Raw genomic sequence first — 21,031 nt, forward strand, 5'->3', positions numbered from 1 at the left:
GTGCGTATGCAACCCAACACAGCAAACGCTTGCTCTGACATAACTATCAGGGGCGCGTGGCAGGGTTGCCACTAGCGTTCCTCGTTAAGAGAGACGACTTCAAAGCAACAGCATGGGAGTCTTGCCTGAGCAAAATCCAAAACATTAATGATACTGGTGATGTTGTAAGAAGCATTGACAGTATTTATAAACTGACCAAGACAATGGGCAGACTGAAATTCAAGATTACTCATTCTAAAATATCTCCATAATTGATTGATTGATTGATTTGTTTTATTTTAATTCGCTTTTCTGCCATCTTTGGCTAATCGCGATGATGAGGATGATATGATGAAATGACCAGTGTGGTATTTAAGAAATTTCCAGTGGGGAGGAATTTCTACGGACTGTCTAGGGACAGCATGAGATAATGTCTTTATGCCATATAACATTTCCCTCATGGATAAAAATTATCAAGCAAAGGGGGGACACAAGTACCCAGAGGGGGTGAAATCCCCCATCCCCCCTACGAATAAAACCCTGGAAATAACAAATGATACCAATATCTAGGCCAGGATTTAAACCCGAGACACCTGGCGTCGTAGCGAGCTGTGCTAACCACATCACCACGGAGTGTTTCGTGTATCATGCAACATCAACAATTGCAAGGGACACGTGAGATAGGGAAAATCCACGAACGAACAAATGTAAACATAATGTGTTTGATGCCTCGTTTCGAACACGCAGACTGTAATGTTATTTCAATTTATTTATTAGAAAGTTGTGAACTAGCGCTATTGCGAATCGGTTCGTTATAAAAAGCAGGCAAACCTCCATACTGAAAATAAACAAAAATCTCCGGGAGATGAATATTTTTGAGCCACTTCGGTGACTTAGTGATCAACACATGATCTCTCTACCGAATGTTCCGGACAGAGTTCCGACCTGGATAAAGGTGTCACTGGATCTTTCGTCCTCGCATTTACTATTTGCCTGAATGTGCAGAAAAATGACGTACAATGAGAAGAATAGAAATTCACAAGAATTATCACGGAAGTTCATATAGATGTCAAAATCTCGCTCATTTGCTACGAAACGTTGTCTCCAGGCTGAACTAAAAGTTGACATTTTGGTGCCTTCCGAAAATGTTAAAGTACAATACATGTGCCCTTTAGAGTTCAGCGCTTGAGATAAGTATGCATTTCTTGGCTTTGGATTTTAATAAGCACTAGTTTTAATGTGTGAATTTATTCATGTCTAACCCACGTTTTTCATTAAATTAAAAGCCGGTCCCCGTGGCGAAGTGGTTAGAACATCGCGCTACGATCCCAGGGGTCTTGGGTTCGAATCTCGGCTTGAGCATGGCTGTTTGTGAGTGTCCATTCATCAATTTCATCATATCATCACTCATCCCCATCTACGTAAAGTAGCTAAAAATGGCACAAAAAGCGAAGTAAAATAAAGCATATCAATCAATCAATCAATCATTAAATTAAAAGAACCTTGCAATTATTTCCTTATGAGACGAACACGATTAGCAATAACGCTAGCACAGATAGGAATAATTTTCAAGTAAATTGTAATAACATTACAGTCTGCGTGTTCGAAACGAAGCAGCAAACACATCATGTTCGTTCGTGGATTTCCCCTATCTCACGTGTCCCTTGCAATTGTTGATGTTGCATGACACACGAAACACTTCGTGGTGATGTGGTTAGCACAGCTCGCTACGGCGTCAGGTGTCTCGGGCTTAAATCCTGACCTAGATATTGGTGTCATTTGTTATTTCATCATATCCTCATCTTCGCGATTAGCCAAATGTGGCAGAAAAGTGAATTAAAATAAACCAAATCATTCAATCAATCAATTATGGAGATATTTTGGAATGAATAATCTTGAATTTCAGTCTGCCCATTATTTGTCTTGGTCAGTTTATAAATACTGTCAATGCTTCTTACAACATCGCAAGTACCATAAAATATTTTGGATTTTGCTCAGGCAAGACTCCCATGTTGTTGCTTTGAAGTCGTCTCTCTTAACGAGGAACGCTAGTGGCAACCCTGCTACGCGCCCCTGATAGTTATGTCAGAGCAAGCGTTTGCTGTGTTGGGTTGCATACGTACAGTGATTATAGCGCAGAAACTAAGCGCTTTCATGGTAAACTTTATAGAGAAAAGTTACTTGTTTTTATGATATCTACCAGCACCCAAGCGTTGTTGAATGAGTTTTGCGACACCCTGTATGTATGTGTATATACATACATATGTGTGTGTGTGTGTGTGTGTGTGAGCGTGTGTTGCAAGATGCCATTTAAGTTTGTAGTTAAGATGCAAAATTAATTTCATTATGAGAGAAGATGGTCACTCCAATGACTTTTGCTTATAAACTCCTGATAAACGCGAATTACGTACCATGCCCGAATCGTTCAAGATGTCACCGGATTTGACATCATTTTTGGTTCACCCCAGGGGTGCCTACAGGCGGGGGGGGGGGGGGCACGAGATTTTTTCCCTTCAAATAATGTAAATTTCAACATATATATTATTCCAAAACATATGTAAAAATTTTACACCTTAAATGAACCATATTTAATCCATTAGATGAAGAAAAGAAAGTGTTTAAGGGTATTATCGAAAGGGAATGGGGAGAGAAATATCCAACTCTTACATATTAGGTCTTAATTCACACGTGGGTTCATGGGGGGATTATGAATTATCCAACTCTAGGTCTTAGCTTATGGTGAGTATTTTAGTTAGGGGGGATTGAGAATTAAATTGGGGGAGGTATCCAATTCTTGTGTATTGCTATTGTCTTAGACTGTTGCGGAAATTCTGGTGTGGAGACTGAGAAATTTATTTTTGGAGGAGGTAATATCTACTCTTCAATATCAACAGTAAGTCTAAAATTGGCATGGAAATTTTGGTGGTAGGATTGAATATTAAATTTAAAAGGGTAGATAGGAAGCTCTTGATAGAGTGTTAAGGGATTTTTGTAGTGGAGAGAGAGACTTCTAACATTCTATTTTGGAGACTGTATTCAGCGATATGGTATCCACACGTTTTCGACCCCGAAAGTGCCAAAAGAGAAGCTGGAATATACTAAATATATCGGTATCCAAGAAAGTATTGATACCCCACTAAATTAATATTCTTGAAAGCCTGCAAAGAAATGTATATAAAAATGTTCTTGCTCGCTTCGGTCGCAATGTTGTGTTACGAGAATGCGCAAGTTTAATACTATGCTGCATTACAAGACATATTCTCGATATTCATCAACAACATCACTTCTTGAAGTATAATGATTAGTGTTGGTGTACTGCTTAATATAAAGGAGGTGCTTAATTTGTAACAAAACGCTAAGAAAAAGTTACTTTCGGAAGACACGCTCTCGTGATGAAATACTTTGTAGGGATTACGATATGATTTGAGAGCGGATTTGGGTGGACGCATGACATGATTCTGGGGGGGGGGGATGCGCCATTGGCCTTGTGGGGGGGGCACCCCTGGTTCACCCGTCTGATGCACGCTGGTGAATTCTGGAAAACCACAGATTCCAACCGTGGAAGTCTAACTCATAAATGTCATAAGCAAACAACAAGGATGTCTGAGTACCTAAAAAGCTGATCTAATTTACAACTTCAGCATGTTCCTTTTCCCGCCAATCAGTTCTACACACGCACAAAGCGCTGGAATAGCATTATCGTTGAGCCTCGTGTATCTTCCTGCAGGAAAGATACTTTTTCCGAGACGAGCATCCGTTGGACCTCTGAACCAGACACACAGATCCTCACCTGTTACACCCAACTCCTCCGGGATTTGTTCCTATAGACTTTTTCTTTGTTCTGTCTTGCACGTTTCCAAAATCCCCTAGGTTCCCGATGTTCAGCGCTTTTTACGGCCAAGTAACCAAGCTCACAGCAACATATCTTGGCTGACTCTTTCTACCTCTAAGACAAACGGCTTTTCTCTGGCTTGTGACACGAGGTTTCTCTGTGACCTGTTTCTTGACATTTGTAACACAATTTCTATATTGTCAAAATGTCACCGTGTAAAACGAGCACTACTTTTCGTACATAACGTAAATGTATTAACATCTCAATAGTGTAACCAATCAGTTTAGAGCGTTATTTTAGGAATGCAGTAGACAGAAGTTATCCAGCACAAAATTAACGAACTGAAGATAAGCACCATTGCTGCAATACAGAATATAACGGTAGAAGTGCTGGTCTGTGTGGAAGTTCAAATGTGCTGCTTTTCAAGAAATGCCAAACATGCTTTCCAATCGACATTTGTTTTGAATAACGCAAGTGAAGATTTAATGTACACTCACCGGCAAAAAAATGGGAAACCTAGATCCTGACATACTTGCTTCCCTGCAAGGCGTTATGTGTGTTGCATAACTTCAAGGTGATGGAGGAATTTGCCATTGAAAATTTGCTATTAAAATACATTTATCGATGCAGATTTAGGCAACACACACAATGCCTTGCAGGGAAGCGAGTATTTCAGGATCTAAGTGTAACACTTTTATTGCCGTTGACTGTACTTTAAGCGGTGTCCGAATCGACATCTGCTGCCAACTACAGCATCGTTCCACCTGCGGAATTGACTTATCATCCGAATCTGCGACATAGGTGGAGTTGGGGGAGGGAGATATGTAGATATGTATTGGTATCCAGAATTGGACGTGATTTGGATATCCCGTTTTGAACAAGATCTAGATATGTTTTGGGTATCCAGAATTGGATGTGTTTTGGATATCCCGTTTTTTTACAAGATCTAGATATGTTTTGGATATCCAGAATTGGATGTGTTTTGAATATTCCGTTTTGTACAAGTTTTTAGATATGTTTTGGATATCCAGAATTGGATGTGTTTTGGATTTCCCGTTTTGGACAAGATCTAGATATGTTTTGGATATCCACAATTGGATGTGTTTTGGATATCCCGTTTTGGACAAGATCTGGATACGTATTGGATATTTCGAATTGGACAATGTTTCTGACTGCCAGTTCTATATACTCTATGTGATCAAAAGTATCCGGACACACCGCGAAACGTGTGTTTGTCATAGAGGGCGACACAGTACTGCCATCTACCGCATGGAACACATAGTCAGCGAACTCAGTAGTCTGCAGACAGTGTGAGACAGCAGTATGGGATGGTCTGACGAACTCACAGACTTTCAACGTGGTCAGTTGGTTGGGTGCCACTTGTGTAGGATGTCTGTGTGTGAGATTTCCACCCTTCTAAACATCCCTCTGTCCACTGTTTCCGCTGTTATAGTGAAGGGATGTGTACAACCCACAATATTACAGGCCAACCTCTCATGTTGACCTCCAGGGACCATCGAGTGTTGAAGAGGGTCGTACAGCATTATCGTCAATCATCCATTGCCACCATCACACAGGAATTCCGAACTGCATCAGGATCTACTCCAAGCACCATTACTGTTTGGTACAAGGTGCGGCAACTTGGTTTCCATGGCCAAGCAGCTGCCCATAAGTCAAACATCACACAGACAAATGCCAAACGCCGCCTCTTGTGTTGCAAGGAGCGTCGAAACTGGACCACAGAACAGTGGAAAACCGTTGTGTGGCGTGATGAATCACAGTACACAATGTAGCGATCCGATGGTAGGGTGTGGGTGTGGCGAATGCCTGGTGAACGACATCTACCAGCCTGTATAGTGCCGACACTGAAATTCGGAGGTGGCGGGGTTACAATGTGGTCATATCTCTCCTAGAGGGGCTTGGGCCCCTTGTTGCTTTACATGGCAATGTCACGACACAAGTTTACGTGGACATTTTAACAGCTTTCATGCTGCCTACCGTCGAAGACCAGTTCGGAATGACCAATGTGTCTTTCAACACGACCGAGCACCCGTCCATCCTGCAGGGCTTGTGGGGGAGTGATTTGACGACAAGAATGTTCCACTAATGGACTGGCCTGTGCAGAGTCCTGATTTGAATCCCATGGAACATCTCTTGGGTGTTTTGGAATGCTGACTTCGTGCTAGACCACACCGATCCACATCAATACCTCTTATCATTTTGGCGCTCTGCGAGGAATGGGCTGCCATTCCTCAGGAAACCTTCCGGCACCTGATTGAATGTATGCCTGTGAGAGTGAACGCTGTCATCAAGGCTAAGGGTGGGCCTACACTGTATTGCCTACCAGTGTTCCCGATGAAGGGTTGCCCAAACTTGTACTTTATTTTCAGGTGGGTGTCCGGATACTTCTGATCACATAGAGTATGTGTCGGCTATGTATGAGATTGGTCGAGTTGCATATATCCAGTTCTGGATATCCCATAGAGGTCCAATGGATATCCAGAATTGGATATGTCATGGATATCCATAATATCCACGGATCTGATTTGGACATTGTGGATATCCAATTGATATCCCTTGGAGATTTCTGCTGTTTGGGTAAGGGTCTCACTTATCGGACGTAAGTCAAACACCTTCTCGGTCCTTCTGACGTCAGGTTAAATATTTTCGTTGTTAGCCTACATGTAGTGTATTTATGATAAGATATTTAAACATAACAAGCCTAACCTAACCCCGAAAGCATTCCGCGCTTGCGTCAAAATTTGAAATACGGCGCTTGACCGAGAAGGTGTTTGACTTAGGACGTGCGATGAGTAATGCCCAGAGCGAGAAGGGTTATATTCGAACTGACACCTGGTGAGAAAAATGAGAATGGACCATGTTAGTGGTGACGAAGCAGACAACTGAGCACGAGTTGAGTCCAAACAGAGTAGTCACGTGGTTTAGCCTATTCAAAAGCATTGAATATCCATCGGAAGGGGGCAGATTTAAGAATTGCGACAGCAGTTATGAAACAAAATTGTGATGTGTTTCGTACATCCATGTAAATATGAGATTCGGAGAATACGTCGATATATTATACATACCTTACAGAGCATAATGTAAAAGATAACTGGAGTAAAGCCGGCTTTAGACGAAAGCATTTCCTTTAACATTTTTGCTAGCATAAATGCTATGTAAATGCTTCCAAAAATCTTATAGCAGATAGTACTTTACACTCAAGCATTTCGTGTAACTTTTCGACTAGCCTTTGCGATTACAATGTATAACGTATACAGCATGAAAGGCACGTCGTTACACCATCTATGCTGAGTGCACGGTGTTTACATTTGAAATAACTAAAATATTCTTCCGTACGTGTACAGTAAATGTTGTAAATTATGTATTTAATCAGCGCCATTGTTTTGTACCTAATAACGTTTTACACGAAACGTTATTCCTCTTGGTTGAATAGTTATCGGCTTTTAAAAGTGTGAAGTGATGCATTGTTTACATCTTACGCGACCGCCATTACAACTGCACTCGTGACCTAGACCTCGCCTCTGATTGGTTACGCTACGAAAAATGATACAGACCGAGCCTATCCTTGAGAAATTCCATAAAATATGCCATGTCATCTGAAATGCCCTAAGATTTCTCACTTTATACGGTAGCATTTTGATCATGGCACAAATGTTAAGAAAAATGCTAAGGAAAATGAAGCGGGCTTAAGTAAATCATGCATTTTTAAAGAAAATCTAGCTATACCGTTTCCGAACACAGCCGAAGCTCAACCGAGCCAGACCGAACTCACCTCCAGTGATGCTGCCGATTTGAATTCTGCAGCGCCGTCGCCAATTGGCTGCAGTTTCGGATCGGAAGACGATAGGAGCATTCGCTTTACTCGATTTCCTAATTAATTTATTCTTTTCATTCTCCTATGTAAGGTATGTGTAATATATCGACGTATTCTCAGATACCTCATCTTCACATTGATGTACGATACGCATCACAATTTTGTTTCATAACTGCTGTCAGAATGCCCCTTCCGATGGAAAATTGTATGTTTTTCAATAGGCGAAAACCACATGACTACTTTGTTTGGACTCAATCTTGCAGCGTGACGTCACATTAATATGGTCAATTGTACTGCTTGCAACAGAACCCTCTGCATTGCCAAAACGTACGGTGTTCTTCAACACATCGTCGTCACCTTTATTTACTGCCAAGTGTTTGCATCATTGTGAAGGGGAAAATGTACACAGCTTAAGCAGAGACGTAATATTAAACGTTCTTGAATGTTTTGACAACGAAGCAAGGTAGGGAAGTTAGCAACACTGGGCACAAGTGAAGAAAAAGAGAGAGGAGGAAACAAATGACTGTCAATTTTGTCTGGCTTTTTTCGAATCCTGGCGTACTTTGCCACAGCATTGGTCATCCTGTGGCTGACTTACAGTACCAATCACAACGTCGCCCTTCGAAACAAAATACAATGTAAGCGAGCTTATTGATCAACACACAACAAACAACCAGATCAGATTCAGCCATTGTCATTGCCAGCACGAACGCACCAATCAGGCGTGCCAAAAGGTGAGCAGGGGGTGTATGACAAATGACAATGGCCCCATTAGCTGTGTGGGATGTAACCGTGTCGATAAATTTGGCTTAATTTGCCGGGTAAAACAATATATACGGGGTGAAAATGTTTATTAACCTTGTGGTGACGTTGTGGGGAGCAAAATAGGGCGCCGGGAATAACTGACGTTTCAATCACGGTAAAATTTTGAAACATATGTTAAATAGATTTTGTCATGTTGGGCATTTAATGCCTGGCAACCACACAACAATCATGAGGACAGATTCGTTCGCTTGGTGTTATTCGCCCCCTCTGCTTCTGTTTGTGAAGTGATTGTGTTTCTGGGACTAACCCGGGACCTCTTGATTACAAGGCGATGACGTTACTGCTACGCCACCTGGGAGGCCTTTGCAACTAACTGCACCAGTCTTAATTAACCCAAATTAATCCTGAATCACACGAGACTGGATTTCCTGCTGGATTTGCTGTTTAGACTTGGACTAGAGGTGTGATACTTTCTCGTCTGCTAATTTCCGCCTCACAATACTCCTTGCCGTACTTGTAGACTTTTGTTCCCACGAGGCACTGTTAAGAGCAGACAAGCTAAGAAGATGGACGGGCGACTTGAGAAAGAATGTCGTAGGATAACATCTTCTGCTGCTATTTTCCTTACAATTCCCAAGATTAGATCTTTAAGAAGAATAAAGAAAAGTATGGGCTAAAAACAAGAAATGGCAATAACATGCTTTTTAATAAACTCGGGTATGTATTCACGCATGATATTCGTAGGATTCATTCATTAAAAGTAGATTGTTGTTCAACTAAAAATGTAGATCATTTAACACACTGGTAATAATAAAAACTTTCATTATCATTATCGGACAATCGCATCACATCTGTTGTGAACAAGTTCTTAAATATCGTAATAATACACAAATAATGGAAATACATTAATACATAATCGGTACTGGACCAACAGTTTAAAGTAGGATGCCTACACCAGGTATCGAACCCGAGACCCCTTGATTACAAGGCGGCGACGCAACTATTGCACCATTGGGGAGGCTCTAGACAAACAAGCTCTTTTACAAAGGATAGATTAGATAGAGCTCTCAACCTCTCATTACCAATTCGAAGGTAACACTTGATTTGGGGCAAGCAGTTGTTGAGGGGGATATGCACATTTCAATAACACGAAGCTTATAAAGTTCGTGAAATGCATTTTGAATGTTTCAACCATTGCAAGCAGCTGCTGAAGGGTCTTTATTTTAGATAATTTCTGCCTCATAGTGTGTCATGACTCGAAACTGTCCAAATCACAACAGTAGGTAGCGACGAAAGATTGTAGTTTTTCGTGCTTCAGAAAAGCGGCACTAACTTAATAAAGTAGGCATCAAGTAAACAACATCACCCTTGAATGGAAATCATGTTAATGATACCATTGTTTTCTTTCATGATGAAATATCTTACGTCTTCTTGTTCAACGACTGGAATTCAGAAGTTAGTGCCAAAAATTAGGAGGATGCGAGAAATACCATCAACTTAAGAGGTACCACTCTCAAGAAATAAAAATATTTTCACTACAAATTCACCTTCACTAGGAGATAAATATATGAACATAAAAGTAACGAATATAGTTACAACTCTTACACTGAGCATTTTGATTAGTGAAAATAACTGCTGAAGATTATAATTTTATTTCAGAATGTATTATGCATAAATACTGATCAGAATTGGATCAATAGTTTTAAATGTGCTTGAAAGATTGATTCTCCTGCACGAAATAAGTTTGGCCAGTCTGGTGGTAATGCATAAATTATTTTCTAACCTCACAAATTAAAATTAATTAACATGTAGGACTAGGATTGCGAGTAATAAAATTGCCCAAGCGTGCTGATCTTAGCACCTTATTGCAATGATTACTTGATTGGATTTCTATGAAGGTTCATTATATGCACAGAGAATAATCGGGACGAAAGCTACAGCTTCTAATGGAATTGAATTGATTTTTGAAGTTCACTTTATGCACAGATAGATTCAATCAGGACTGGACCTACAGTTTAAAGTGGGATCTGAACCACTGTGTAATGTGCCTTCACCGGTGTTGAACTCGAGACCCCTTGATTACAAGGCGAACGCGTTGCCATTACGCCATCGGGGCATCCCATCTAGAGGAATCCAAACCACTTAATGAAATGTTACCTCCACTGGGGATCGAACCCGGAACCTCTTGATATCAAAGCAGCAATTTTATCGCTAGACTATAGAGGCTGGGAGACCAATTCTAATCTTTCCAATGCTTGCATTTAGGAATTAGGTAGTTTGTGTATTCTTTGATTCTTTAACTTGGTATTTCTCCTCCTCAATATTTGCAAATATAAGGATCGATATAACGATGAAACCAATGAGACATCACAATTGTCAATACTCGAATGAGGAACCAATGAACAGAAAAGAAACATGACGCTTCTTAGATTTTAAACGTCGCCCTACGTATAAAAATTCATTTATACAACTGTTAGACCTATTCCGAAATGTGGTGATTCGATTTACAGAGGCTAATAATTGAGCTCATTTAGCTGTATATGCCAATAACAATCAAAGAACAATCTCACATCCAATGAATACGTCCACCTACCAGGCAGGCAGCAGACTTCGTAGCAAGTTTGGCGACTCATGATTGGCCAATTCCTTAGTACAAAATGATCAGTGGGCCCTAGATTTTTAAACACACCATAATAAATTAACCTTAGAGATCTAGGAAATCTACTTGAACGTTGTACTTGCCCCAATGGAAGTTTCATAATGAAAAATGAAAATTTTACTTTTTAAGTTGTCTACCTTACTTTAAAAAACATAGGGGAACTACAGGGAGGCTAAGGCCTGGTTTGGGGGGGATTCAGCTCCTCTAGCCCCCCCCCCCTGTAGCGCCGTCCCTGGTCACAATACCCAAAAAAACACCAACACGATAATTTTATTCATGTTTCGGGGATCGAAAGATGAAAATTAATATTCTGGAAGGTAGTACTCACTTATTTAAAGTTTCAAGTTGTTTTCTTTCACTGCCATTATTCACTGAGAAACTTGTAACGAAGAAGGTAGTAGTGGACAACAAAATTTAATATATCACACCCCAAAAAAAGGTTGCAATTATTAATAAGAATAATTTTAGATTTCTACCTTAGTATTCATCACATCACAAAGTATATTATCCATAGTATTCATCACAGTGTAAGATGTTATATATTACTATCGACCTCGATTTTTTGTTATTTTTTCCCAAAATTTGTGTTTTTTTTAATTCGCGTTTTTATTTTACCCTTTTCCGTACGCCCATTAATATGAGAAACTGTGTATAGTGAGATGCACAAGTATTATTCGGCAAGTTGTCCATGACTATTTTCATTGATTGTTATCTTGCATATGCATGCTGGTACAGAGGTTGTCGGCAGCTTGCTTGATGTTTGTTTCAATTATCAAAGCTCTCATTGTGTAAAACAAAGAAAGTAAATATGGCGATGGACAATTACTTATGCATCCCACTATACATCGTCCATACCTCGCCTGCAATGCAGAAAACATAAATGACCTTGAAGCAGTTTGCGGTCTCACATGATAACAAAAAACGGCGTCTCTGTTTTCCAAATGATTTGTGCAACTCGTTCAGAATCGGGACTGCTTAAAATCCGATTCGATTCTTCTCGAGGAAGCGGGCCATGCTGTGTCTCCCGCGGACTTCCCTCGTTAAGTGCAGAAACGGCGGGAAGCAATTTTTCGCCATAAACCGTGGAACGGGAAAGCGCTAAGCTACCCCATAACTCGTCAGCTGCACAAACAATGAAGGCAGATCTCTGGGCTTAAATTCCAACTGTAACAAAGCAGCATGGAAAGCAATTACTAGCATTAAGTCCCGTCCTTTTTTTCCTACGTCTTTAGGAGCGTTATGCTTGCAGAAATACTGTCCAGCCATGAAAATGGGCAAATCCTGACCCATATTTTATGCAATTCTGCTTCGTCTATTTATATACCATTAGAGAGCTTTGGGAAAATCGGAAGACTGGACTTGGCAACAGTGGCGTCGATTGAGCATTTCGGTCGAGTGTGTTCAACTACAGATAAACGTATTATTAAACAGTGGAACTTTGATAACTCGAACCTCATCATCTCGAATTCCGTGATAAGTCGAATTTTTTGTAATCCCCTTGAATACAAATTTTACCTCAACAACTCTAAAAAGAACTTGATAAGACGAATTTTTGTACGGTTTATGGGATGCCGTTCGAGCTCATTAACTCGAAGGTAGACTACGGTATGAAAAACCTCTATGAGTCGAAGTTAAATTCTAATCACCTCTATAACTCGAAGATTTAGTCGCACTGACCTCAATGAGTCGAAGTTTGGGGTGCGTACGTAGTGTCAGGTGATCAACAATTGTGTCGGGACTTGAACTACCCCACCCTGCCGTGTATGTAACCATCATTGTAGATATGCTTAGTGTGCGTTGTACAGGGAGGTTATTGCAGCATGCCACCGCTTCAGCATCGGCCGCTTGCCGGCCCTATCATGCAACAGGTGCCGGCAAATTGCGTAACAGATAGCCCGTAACAGAAACCGCTTGTTTTGTAATGTTTCCACTTTTCACAATTACAGTTACAATTACAATTGAAATAAGCACGTACCTTGTCGCACGGATGCAGGAAAAGGTGTCCTCCCAAATACAAATATTTCTGGCACCTTATTTCTGACATCTAATCTTAGATTAGTCATCGCTACTTTATTCTCAGTTGTCGCGACAGCGCCTGCAGCTTATCGGGGGTTGGGTGAGTTGTCAGCCGCGAGATGGCGCTTCATACTGCACGTGTCGGCAGTGATGCCAACCGTAGGGACATGTCCCTACGCATAGGGACTTTTCACTAAATGTCGCCCGCGTAGGAACGTAGGGACAGATTTTGCCAAATGAGGGAAAACGTAGGTACTTTTTTCAATCTTGGTAAATTACATTTTATGAATTAGTTTATCTGGATACTTTAGCGAGGAGGAGAAAAAAGAACTAACTAACAGATCTCCATCAGAATTTTGGAACATGTTATCGGTTACCAAAAACTTTCAAGGCAAGTTCCTTTTTGAAAACATTTCCACTCTCGCGAAAATAGTGCTAACATTGCCGCATTCTAACGCGGAAACGGAAAGAATATTTTCAATGTTAAGTGATACAAAAACAAAAAAGGGAAATAAAATGGGACCAAAATTGTTAAAGAATGCAGGAAATACAGCATCACCAACCAACATCTATCTCTTCACAGCAGCAGCATGTATGACTTCAAATAACATAATCAACAGTAAACGACTCAACGTTATTCATTAGGGGTGTGCTGGATTCTTTACTTTAAAAAGTCGTTAATTCTCGACGTTTTCTGCCTTGTAAGTTTCTGGAACTTATCGAAAGTTGTAAGTTTTTATTCTAGAAATGCAAAAACAATCACTTAAAGTGAAAATGACTTGTAAAATTCGAGATTTCCAGTGCTTCGGGAAATTTCGAACATTTCCCGTCCAGAAAATTTTCCGACTTGGTCGGGAAATTGCAAATTTTTCAGTCCCGAATGTCGGGATTTTAAAAAATTACCGTCCCGATCCCGTCCCGACCCAAAAAATTCTGTCCAGCACACCCCTATTATTCATTAAGGCAAGAATTTACAATACCGGACCCTTCTGTAATTTCTATGCTACGTCTTATACTCACGAAATAATTATTCGTGATTATTTATCTCAAGTTAACATGTTGGGGTGAGGGGGAAAAAATGTTCATTAACGTGTAGAAGTTGTAAAATAAGCTTTTCAATTCTCGCAATGATTCTCCGTATACAAGTATGGTAGCCATATTTGTTGATATGAACAAATTAAAATTAGTTACGCTGTCTACAGCGTTGCCACACTGTTGATTTCATACTTGGAGAGCATGGATCGTGTAAGAATGGCGGAAGAGAACAGTAAAAAAGTTGTTAATGTTGTACAGATTGTTAGGTGGAGTGTGCAGGAGGATGGCTGTGGGCTAATTAATAAACTTATGGATTTCAGTATATTGCCCAAAGAACGTGCTTACATGTGACAGCGACAATCACGATGTAGAAGAACTGATTTGATTACAGGTAAATTTGGCAACAGTACATCAATCATAAAATTGCAGGATACGAAAATGGCCTTCGATGATGAACGTTTGCCGTTAAAGTGCTACGAAAATAATATTTTTTTATCGGTTCGTAATCACAATTACCGCAAAACCATTCAGGAATAGCCCCACTGACCATTCTCGGTAAGTTTAGGTTAAGTTAGGTTAGGCAAACATAGTTAAAATTTGGGCTCGAAAAAAACATGCACGGGTAGCCCAACAAACCATTGACGGATAGCCCCACGAACCATTCAGGTACGGTTAGGTTAGGTTAGGATAGGCAAACATAGTTAAAATTTGGGGTCGTAGTAATATCAGGAATGTATATTTCGTTTTTTAAGTATTGGAAACACAAAATCTTCCGGTAAATAATAAGCAATCGTGCCGATCGCGGACCACTCAATGTCACTTATTTTGCAATTTCTACACGTGACCCCCCAAATTTTAACTTCAAATTCGTGATTAGGAGGCCTCAATTAGTGAGTATGCGAAATATTACAAAAAATCGGGGAGAGGTCCTGTATTGTAAATTCGCTCCTTCATTAATTGTGGAAGCACCGAGCAGAAAGATTTGGTAAGTAAATGTGTATATTTTATCTTCTGTTTGCATGCTCATGAGGTGTTTTTTTTTTAGTCACTTTACTTGGCGTAGGGACATTTGGTCAGTTGTAGGGACATTTTGACTACGTCTGTAGGGACATTGCCGAAAAATGGTTAGCAACACTGTCGGCTACCAGACAGTGAGTCTACGCTCATTCATGTTCACTTCTGTTCGCGTTTATCAGTACGCGTTTTGTTTATACTGTGTTATTGAGTTGGTGTGCTAGTGCTTTATTGTGTGTTAATTGTTATTCATTCATTACTTATGTCGTTAAACAAATATAGTCTTGAACATAGAGTTTTTATGTACGATAATTACGTGAAAACGAATTCTTGCAGAAAAGTGGTCAGGGATTACGATAGACAGGATCTCTTGAACCTAAGAAACGTGTTGTATTGCTGTTGAAGGAAGTCATTTTCAACATCTCTTATAACACAGGAGGTTAGTGATCATCATTATTATTACTTTTAAATATCATTTTACGCTTTCGGTTTGCTTTATGCGCCGGGATGCTGTCTTCCCTTTCTGTCAACTGAGGATAAAGTAGCGATGTCTAATCTAAGATTTTCTGTCAGAAATAAGGTGCCGGAAATATTTGTATTTGGGAGGACACCTTTTCCTGCATCCGTGCGACAAGGTACGTGCTTATTTCAATTGTAATTGTAACTGTAATTGTGAAAAGTGGAAACATTACAAAACAAGCGGTTTCTGTTACGGGCTATCTGTTACGCAATTTGCCGGCACCTGTTGCATGATAGGGCCGGCAAGCGGCCGATGCTGAAGCGGTGGCATGCTGCAATAACCTCCCTGTAGAAGTGTTGATACATATGTAACGTAATTAAAAGTTGCAGGTTATGATGTCGGTGAAACGAATATTTGATAAAACTGCAATTCAAGGTAAACAATGCAAAATTGATGACTTTCTTAATGCTAAGGAATGTTCATGTAATCATGCATAATTTTCTATATTTTTTCCAAAGTATGTACGTCTTGACATTACGTTCATAAATTGTAGGGCCTACTGTTCTTAAATGATTTTATACAGTATGTACTTGTAGTACGTACGTACTGTACATGTATGTATGTATGTACATACAGTACAGTACCAAATATTTTACCAAATCAATGTTGTACGTATGTACGTACGTATCTAAAGTTTTGTTCAATAAAATGTATTTCTACGTACGTTGTACTGTACATTATACGTATTAACTTAAAATTATGCTGCATACGTTATAGACATAGTGTCGGCGATTTTGGCCCTCAATAACTCGAACCTTGGTAAGTCGAAATCTTTGATACCTCGATTTTTTTCTTTTCCCCCTCAAGTTCGAATTATCAAGGTTCCACTGACTGTATAATGATACGTTTATCTGTGGTTCAACGTTCACGAAATGTTTTCAAAGAACGCTCGACAAATCACCAAAGTGCATTAAAAGAATAGCAGAAAATAGCAGACCTAACGCAAAGCCCTAACACTTTGGTCGTAATAAAAACAATAGTGTAGTGTCACAAACAATCTGGTAAAATTAAAATCTTAAATGTTACATTATAAAGTGTGTAACATTATTACAATAAATTGTAGATTTGTGTAGAGGAAATTAAAATTAAACAGGGACTTAGCATTACTCAAAAGTTAAATGTTTTATATTCATGAATTATTTCAACGTTAATTGCTTCGGAAATATTGTAACATGCAACTTAATTTAGAAGGAAGAATCAAGTTATTTAAACAAGTTGAGCTTCGTTCTTTAAAATTCGTACGGATAACATCACATTTCTATCGTTGTTGTACAGTGGGATCCATGAGTTTTACCGTGCAAATTAACCATGACTATATTCGTTAATTTTTTAATCGCACCCTATTGTGTATTTAAGCGATGGATTTTTATGTATGCTGGTGCAGAAGTTGTCAACAGCTTGTTTTGAGTTTTCTTTTAATTCTTGTAGGAATTCACACCGAAGAAACACGCAACATGCAACATGCGACATGCAAAACGCGACACGAGTGTTTCACACCGAAGAGACAAGATGCACGCGGCAACGACACTTGGTTTCTTTGCTCAGTTTGCATGATGGTACCGATATAATTGCATTAATCAGTTTATTAGTCACCCGAAAATAACGTAACAAGAGACATTGTTACATGTAAACTGCATTGTAAAATTTGTGCAAGTTATTGAAACTTGAGAGAGGCATGTTGTGCAGGAGAAAACTAAGAAATAATATGCACTGAAATCAAACTGTATACGCTACACTTTTCAGCCTGAATAAAGCGAATACCTAAACACTAGAGAAATGGTTCTCAACCTTCTTGAAACCATGTCACGGTATTCTTTTTAAGTCAATGCCCTTAGCCAAAGAATTTTCCTCGTAAATCTTTAGTATTGAAGATTTTATGCATGAATTAACATGTACTACCTATGAAATTAAATATTGATAAATAAATTCTATCATAATCATAAGAGTAATAATAGTTTGATTACGTGTGTATATTTGTTGACAAATATAAAAATTGGAAGACAAAGTGGTAACGTCGTCTCCTTGTAATTAAGTGATCCCGGGTTCGATAACCGGGGAGGCACCGGGCAGATCCAGTTCTGATTAGTCTATTTGTGCATAAAATGGACTTAAAAAACGAAAACTCACAACTCAAATATGATATTGGGATTATGATAGTTGTCAACCAGTTTCAGCAGAACATTTCACAGCTCAGTATAGTTGATACGAGGGCACGGTATCGGGTCGCGGCCCGGTGGTTGAAAAACAATGCACTAGAGTACTTTACCATGTTGACTAATATAGTTTGGACTAAAGTGCCTCCATAAGCTGACTTTTTCAAATAGAAGCAGTCAGGTAAACGGCCAAAACATGGCCTCTTTTCACGATGTTGAAGGCAAATTACAGCCGATAGATAACTGCATCAAAAAACTTGATAAAGCGAAATGAACGTTGTGTTTAAATCTTAAAACATTGTTAAAACATTGTACATATCGATACTTTATTATATCAACAAATTAGAGGATCGAACATAATGTAGGTTGGGCTCTCTTCTAGAATCTAAATACAGCTCGTTATAATGAAGCATTCGCTGCGCATGCGCGAACAACAAACTGAAGGAACACGATGCACGGTATTGAGAAAACGGCACAGCCCGAGAGACACGTACGTAAGCGACATGCGACACGTGCATCTTGCCGTGTCTCTTCGGTTCGAAAGGTTGCATTGATTATTCAGTGTTGGCTTCCAAGCGACACGTGTTTCGTGTCGCGTGTTGCGTGTTTCTCCGGTGTGAATTCTCCCTTAATTGGTCAAATAAAGTGCACGAACATGGTGATGGACAATTTGCACGGTAATACTCATGGATCCCACTGTACCACCAGATATTCGAATTCGATATATTATTCTTGTATTTTTGAGACAAGCTGATATGAAAATGTATTTTTTTTTAAAAAAATAATGAATGAGTGAATGTAGTTACATAAAAGCAAGATATTTGAGAGTGTATATGAGCTTTATGTGATTTTTTGATCAAAAGTGTATCTTTATGTAATTAAAATATATGCTCGGCGTAAACAGCCAGATGTAAGCTGTAAGTCCAATAAAATTTGTTGATGATGATAGTCAGGTTGCACCCAAAAATATTTTTAATTTAATCTGGTATGTATATACATACATGAGATTCGAAGGATTCATTCATAAAATAATATTTTGTTCAACTAAATGTCATAGAAAACTGTTATTTGCAGACGACCTGAAATTCTTTCAAAGAATAAAAAATATTGAAGACTGTGTGTGTCTACAACAAGACATAAATAGATTGAGTGCGTGGTGCTTGTGCAACGGTCTTTCTCTGAATGCAGCAAAATGCTATTCCGTTACATATTCTAAACAAAGAACGATCTTAAATTTTCAATATAAACTTAATAATACCAATCTAAAAAAATCTGAAACAGCAAAGGACCTAGGAATATATTTTGACTCTAAGCTAACTTTCACTCACCATATTAACAAAGTAATAGGCAACGCTTACAAACTTATCGGGTTCATTATTAGAATGGGCAGAGACTTTCGAGACACCCAAACACTTAAGGTAGTATATTACTCATTAGTGCGTTCAAAACTTGAATTCGGGTCTGTTGTATGGAACACTGACAGTATAGTACAGACTACAAAAATAGAGCGAGTACAATCAAAGATGTTACGTTATATGAAGTATAAACTTGAAGGTACTTATCCCAAATTTGATTCGTACAGTAATCTAACAGAGGAGCTCCGAATGCACAGGCTTGACGATCGAAGGACAGTGCGCGACCTGCTGCTACTCTGGAAAATATATAATGGAAAACTTCGCTCTCCTCATTGGATCTCACAATTTAAATTACGCGTTCCTAACAATAAGACGCGACCCAATCATCAAACCTTTTTTGTGAATAGAGCGCGAACAAACATTGTCAAGAAATCCCCTATCTGGAGAATGAGTATTCTCTACAATGCCTTAGAAAAGCGTAACAAAAAAATTGATTTGTTCTCTATGCCATATATACAATTTAAAAACTGTGTAATGAATACAATATCAAATAACAGTCACTGAAGCATCTATGAAAACCTGTATCTCTGAACTCTCTAACTGGGCGCCAGCCTGTTGAGTTCATTGTTGAATATAAATAAATAAATAAAATAATAAGGATTTTCATTATCGGCTAATCACATCTGTCGTGTACAAATCTCACCGCTTTGGATAAATGCCTATATATTAATGAACGCGAATGCAACTCATGTATGTTACTTTTGCTTTCATAGAGCAACGAAAAATTTGTTTGTAAGTCATGGTCCGAATCCTCTGGAGCCTCCTGCGGTTACTTAAGAGTTTACGGACATCCTTTTAGAAATTCAAGTCCCCGGATAAGAAATTCGGGTATCGGGTTCGGCAACGGAAATTCGAGAATCCGTTTCGAAAATCGGGTACCCGGATCCGGAACAGAAATTGAAGTCCCAGGATGTACATGGATGACCTCCCTGAAAAACTGTCCTCCCTCCCTATCAATATACTTTTGTTTGCGGATGACTGTAAACTCTTTAAGGAGATCTCATCGCATCATGACATGATGATTCTTCAAAATGCTCGCACAGAACTTTTTAAGTGGTGTCGTCAGTGGATTTTAGAATTAAACCTTCAGAAATGCTCTTTCCTTACGTATTCCCTAAAAAAGAACAAAGTGGTGTCTACTTATACTATTGAAAACAATCCAATCCAAAACGTTTCCACCCAAAAGGACCTAGGTATTATCATGGATGATAAACTCACTTTTAATTATCATATTATAGCTACCACTAAAAAAAGGCATGCGTCTTCTCGGTCTTCTATACAGATTTAGCGAAATTCAAAACCCACCATCTCTTGCTTTATTCTTTAAATCTTTCATCTCGCCCATCCTTGAATACTGTTCCCCAATTTGGGCAATGGCCTCAAAAACCAATCTCACCAGAATAGATTCTGTACTCAGTTTCTTTCTTGCAATTGTTCACCATAGAATACCTTCCTTTCGACATGTATGTAAATCAGACACCATGGCTGCTTTGAATATTCACACTCCATCCTTTCGTCGTGATCTAGCTGACATGAAATTTTTATACAAGATAATAAATGGCAAAATCAGAACAGATCTCCTAATCAGTAAATTCATACTTAGGGTACCCCAAAAGCAAACGCGCAACCTGCAACTTTTCCACAGCCCAACCACTAGGCTATCCCTTCTACAACGCTCCTTGTTTTACAGGCTCCCAGAAATCTACAACAAACTTCCCCTGAATGTAGATATTTTCCTACCAGAACGTAATTTTTGTATATTACTGACCAAGAACATGTAAATCTATCCCACCTTGTTATTGTTTTTT

The sequence above is a fragment of the Lepisma saccharinum genome, chromosome 23, assembly GCF_977018435.1.
Source record: "Lepisma saccharinum chromosome 23, izLepSacc3.1, whole genome shotgun sequence".
NCBI classification, from domain to species: Eukaryota; Metazoa; Arthropoda; class Insecta; order Zygentoma; family Lepismatidae; genus Lepisma; species Lepisma saccharinum.